Genomic DNA, 4,971 nt, shown 5'->3' with positions numbered 1-4,971 from the left:
TCACACATCAATGGACCACTGAACTTCTCAGCTTCTAAAATGTAAAGCCTCATTTAGAAACTACACAAGTCACTGTGCGCTGTCTATCTTGCGTGCTGCACAATATCGTTTATTACTTAGTAAATACTGATATCTATGACTAGCTAGTTTATTGTGATGGTGCTTTGTTTTCTCTATTATTATGTTGCTCTTTGTTGTTTGCTGTCTCCTCTGTTTGTTTTTGTTTGTTTGTTTGTTTGTTTTTCTCCATACAGGTGACCCAGGAGTTTTTTTTTTTTCTCTCTCTTCCCCCCCCTTCTCACCGTCTCTTCTCCCCTTGGGTTTTCTTTCTTTCTCTCCCCCTCTCTCTCTCATTCATTCCCCCTGTCCTATTTATTAAAAAAAAAAAAAAAGACAAAGGATGAACTGAAGCTCTGCCATCACGTAATGTCGCATACTGCTGTTTCTGATGTCATTTAGAAAAAAAAAAAAAAAACTACACAAGTACATATAATGGTCAGGGATCAACATGAACCTGTCTTCTCTATTTGACTTTAATCAACTCTGCAGTGGCTCCAGCTGAAAAATAAAGCCAAAGACCAGCATAGAGCGGCTGAGTGAATGTGGTCTGGACTCTGTGGAGGAGAGTCATGGTTTCAGAGACGCTGTAGAAAGACAGAATACCTGCTCTGTGATCCAGGTACACTCCTACTCTGGAGGGCCGAGGACCTGAGAGGACAGTTTGGACTTTCTTGTGCCAAAATTTAAAACCATTTGAATCATAACGTAATGACCAAGACTTGTCATTGTATCCAAACCCACATTTTTCGCCCAACCCTGCTCTGCTGATATTCTTGTATGCGACTGCAACGCCAACTCCTCCCCCTCTCCACTCCACCTCCCAGTAACAACGTCCAGTCAGACTCTCTCTACTCAGGACCTGACACCATTCAGTGAATCTGTCTGGATGATCAGAATAAGACTGTTCTTGTTTCATAAATGTTACTTTTCTGTTCCCCTCAGAAAACAGACAAACAGACGTCTGTTTGCTGTGTTTGGATCCAGTGTGATTTCATGTGAATATTTTAAGAATCCAGCTCTGGTCTTTGGCTCTGGTGGTGACAGTAAAACATCCACTTCAGTGACTGTCAGTGAGATGTTTGTCCATTCCTCTCTCAGAATGTCCTGTAGTTTATCTCTGGTCTCTGACACAGCTGCTTTCACATCCTCAAAGTAGCTCAGAGGACGAATATTGATGCTGGATGAGTGTGTAGACTCTCTGAGTGCTGACAGTGAGGGGTAGTTGTGTAGAAACTGGTTGTGATCCTCTGTGTGTGAGAGCTGCTCCAGCTCGCCGTCTTTCCTCTTCAGCTCAGCGATCTCCTGCTCCAGCTTCTCCTGAAGCTCTTTGACTCGACTCACTTCAGTTTCCTGCTGGGATCTGACCTGCTGCTTCACATCAGAGCTTCTTTTCTGGATGAGACGGATCAGCTCAGTGAATATCTTCTCACTGTCCTCCACTGCTTTATCAGCAGAGCCATTGATGGCCTCCACCTCCTGTTGAAGCAGCTTCACATCTTTCTCTCGCTCCTGGATTCTCTGCTGGATGTTTAGTCGTCTCACCTCGAGCTCCTTCTGCTTCTCAGTCCTTTCTGCTGCAGCTGGGACTGTTTCATGGCCTTTATGTTCATCCATTGTGCAGAGATAACAGATACTCTGCTGATCAGTACGACAGAAAATCTTCATCACCTCATCATGACGAGAGCAGATGTTGTCCTGGAGCTTCTTGGAGGGGGTCACCAGCTTGTGTTTCTTTAATGGAGCTGCATCATAGTGAGGTTGGAGGTGTTTCTCACAGTAAGAGGCCAGACAGACTAAACAGGACTTGATAGTGTCACGGGTAATGGGGGAAATACAGACTCAGTCGCGGAGCTCTGGATGCGAAGCAAACAGTGCGTTTATTTACAGTGCTCAAAACAGTCACAAAGCGAAGTACAAAAATCCAACGGTGATCATCTCCAAATTCCCAGTGGTGTGCAGGTGAGTCTCCCAAGTGATTATCTGAGTGTGTTTCTCCTCCGAGGGCTTAATCCAGCGGACTCCTTCTCTCCAACCTTCTGCTCCGTATCACTTCCTCCTATAAACAAGTGACGACAGCTACAGGTGAGAAGGGTAGCCGGCTAAGGCTATGTTAAAAGTAAGAAAACACTCTTTACTACCGAGCCTCCAGTACAATCCAGCGTCGACTGCCATCCAGACACATAGTTAAGTACCTCAGTCCACAACGAGGATGATCAGTGACAGCTGGATGGCAAATTAGGTGCAGGTGTGTCAGCCACTGGGTGGAGGAGGAGAGAGAGAGAAGCACACACATACACACACAGACAGGTCGCTCCGGGAAGGACCGTCCGACCATGACAGATAGCTTTCATCTTCCTCCCAGTGCAGACATCACAGGCCACATCTTCAGGTCCAGCATAGCAGTGATCAGCTGGAGCAGCTTGGAGTCCAGTCTTCTTCAGCTTCTCTACTAAATTTGCAAACATGATGTTTTTCTCCAGGACAGGCCTCAGTCTGAAAGTCTTCCTGCACTGAGGGCAGCTGTGGATTCCCTTCCTGTCCTCTTCATCCCAGAAACTTTTAATACAGTTCCTACAGTAGCTGTGTCCACAGGCTGTACTCACCGGATCCTTCAGTAGATCCAAACAGATGGAACAAGAGAAGGTTTCTCGGTCCAGCTGAACTCCTTTCTGTGCCATTTCTCCTCTCAGTGTCAGTGACTGTGTGAGTTTCTCTTCCTTATAACTGAAACTATTCTGATCTCTGATCTCAACAACATGTGTTTCTGCAGTGAATGGAGCCTGTCAGCTCTTACATGTCACCACATGTTGGTTACACCCATCTTCAAAGTGCAGATCTGAAGGTAAGGGAACGAGGAAACACATGGACAGAGAGGAGGTGATGTGTTTAAGAGCAGGAAGAAGAGGGAGGGTTATCAGGTTGTGCTTCATTCCAGGAAGAGGAGCAGTTAGAGAGCGATACTGTGTGTTTAACTTTCGTTTTATTTTCTGCTTACTTCAGTTTTTAAGCTTGTTAACCCTTTCTTCTACAGAAATGAATTTAAAAAATCCAGTATCAATGAACACTGGACATCAATGTCTCATGGTTTTAGTCACATGACCAGATTCTAAACCTGTAACTGTCAGAGTCTGCTGCATTAATGAAAGCATATACATAGCATGGATATTGTGGCGAACTCAGACAAGGAGGAGAGGGAGGTATTGTTTGGTCTTGCTTCCCGTGAGCTAGCCAGGGAGCACAGCTGTTTATTAACATTTGCAGAAGAACACTGCCGCTAGCTAACTGCTCAGCGCGGCAACAACAACGACAACACACAGGGCGCCCTCTGACCCCGGAAGGACACACCGTCACATAAACAAAACATAACTGTACAAACAGAACCCCGAACAGCCCTGACCCGCTACATAGCCCCCACCTAAAGTGTCAGTCGTCCCCGACGACCCCATTACCCCACACAAAGTCCTGCAAATGTCCAGGTGCCTTCTTTTGCCGCACCAGCCGGTCACGACCGGCGGGGGAAAAGTCACTCGGGTCAGAACGTGGGGTGCCACCATCATCCCCTGCCCCGGCGTCTGCCGGAGCGAGCGGTCGGTACGGTGAGAGCCTGTCCCGGTGCAACACCACCATGCGCCCCGGGCCCGGCATGCGGATACGGTACACCACGTCTGTTAGCCGCTCCACGACCTCTGCCGGCCCTTGCCAGTGACTGCAGAATTTGGGGGACACTCCTCTCTTGCGAACCGGGCAGTACACCCAAACCTTGTCGCCAGGCATGAAAACCCCCCCTCGGCACTTGGTGTCGTAGGCTCTTTTCTGTCGTACTCTGGCGCTGGCCTGGGCCTGGCGGGTGTAGTCATGAACCACCTGCAGCCGCTCCCTCAGCCTCCTGTAGTAGTCCATCTCTGGCCCACCATCAATCTCCGGCTCGGGGGGGGACCCGAACACCAGATCCACAGGTGTCCGGAGCTCCCGTCCAAACATCAGAGCAGCAGGTGTGCACTGGCTGGACTCCTGCACCGCAGTCCAATACGACCAAAGGACCAGAGGCAGATATCGGTCCCAATCCCGCTGGTGGCGGCTGGTGAGAATGGCGAGCTGGGTGGCCAGCGTGCGGTTGAAGCGCTCAACCAAGCCATCGCTTTGTGGGTGGAGCGGTGTGGTTCTCGTCTTCTCCACCCCCAGTCGCCGGCAGATCTACCCGAAGACCTTCGATTCGAAGTTACGCACCTGGTCACTGTGGAGCTCAGCCGGCACCCCAAAACGGGTGAACATCTCCTCCACCAGCTTCTTGGCCGTTGTCGTTGCGCTCTGGTCCGGCACTGCGTAGGCCTCTGGCCACTTCGTGAAATAGTCCATAGCCACCAACACATACCGGTTCCCTGACTCTGTGACGGGGAAAGGCCCTAGGACGTCCACTCCCACTCTTTCCATTGGGGCCCCCACCAGGTACTGCTGAAGGGGGGCAGTGGATCGTTGGTTTGGGCCCTTCTGTGCCGTGCAGGTGTCACAGCAGTGCACATGAAGTTCCACATCCCGTGGCCAGTAGAACCGTCCCCTGAGGCGGCGGAGAGGTTTGGCGTTCCCATTGTGTCCTGCCCCCACCGAGCCGTGGACCAGCTCAAGCACCTGCGACCGCAGCGACCGAGGCACCAACAGCTGCAGGAGATCTCTGCCCTGACCGGGGGCCCGCCATCTCCGGTACAGGAGGCCGTCGTGGGTCTCCAGATTGTTGTGCTGGGAGTAGTAGGCCTTCACCAGGCGGGGCATTGCGCCGCCTCCGGCCAGGCCCCCACCTGAACCAGCGTCGCGTCGGCCTCCTGCTCCCGCTTCAGCTGCTGCGTTGTCAATGGGAGCCACCCTCCTCCGCCGGCTGTGGCCTGAGCAGTAGCCACCCCCAGCACCTCCTTGAGG

The 4,971-nt window shown here is 51.0% G+C and overlaps 1 pseudogene; it reads right to left on the bottom strand.

The window, feature by feature from the left end:
• Positions 1 to 344: 344 nt before the first annotated feature.
• LOC147334809 (tripartite motif-containing protein 16-like protein) lies at positions 345 to 2,738 on the bottom strand (annotated as a pseudogene).
• Positions 2,739 to 4,971: the final 2,233 nt, after the last annotated feature.

Source organism: Aulonocara sp. 'chitande type north' Nkhata Bay, linkage group LG3 (assembly GCF_057382095.1).
Source record: "Aulonocara sp. 'chitande type north' Nkhata Bay isolate Kocher_YH1m ecotype deep benthic linkage group LG3, A_spYH_male_GT1.1, whole genome shotgun sequence".
NCBI classification, from domain to species: Eukaryota; Metazoa; Chordata; class Actinopteri; order Cichliformes; family Cichlidae; genus Aulonocara; species Aulonocara sp. 'chitande type north' Nkhata Bay.
This window is presented reverse-complemented; position numbering and strand designations above follow the sequence as displayed.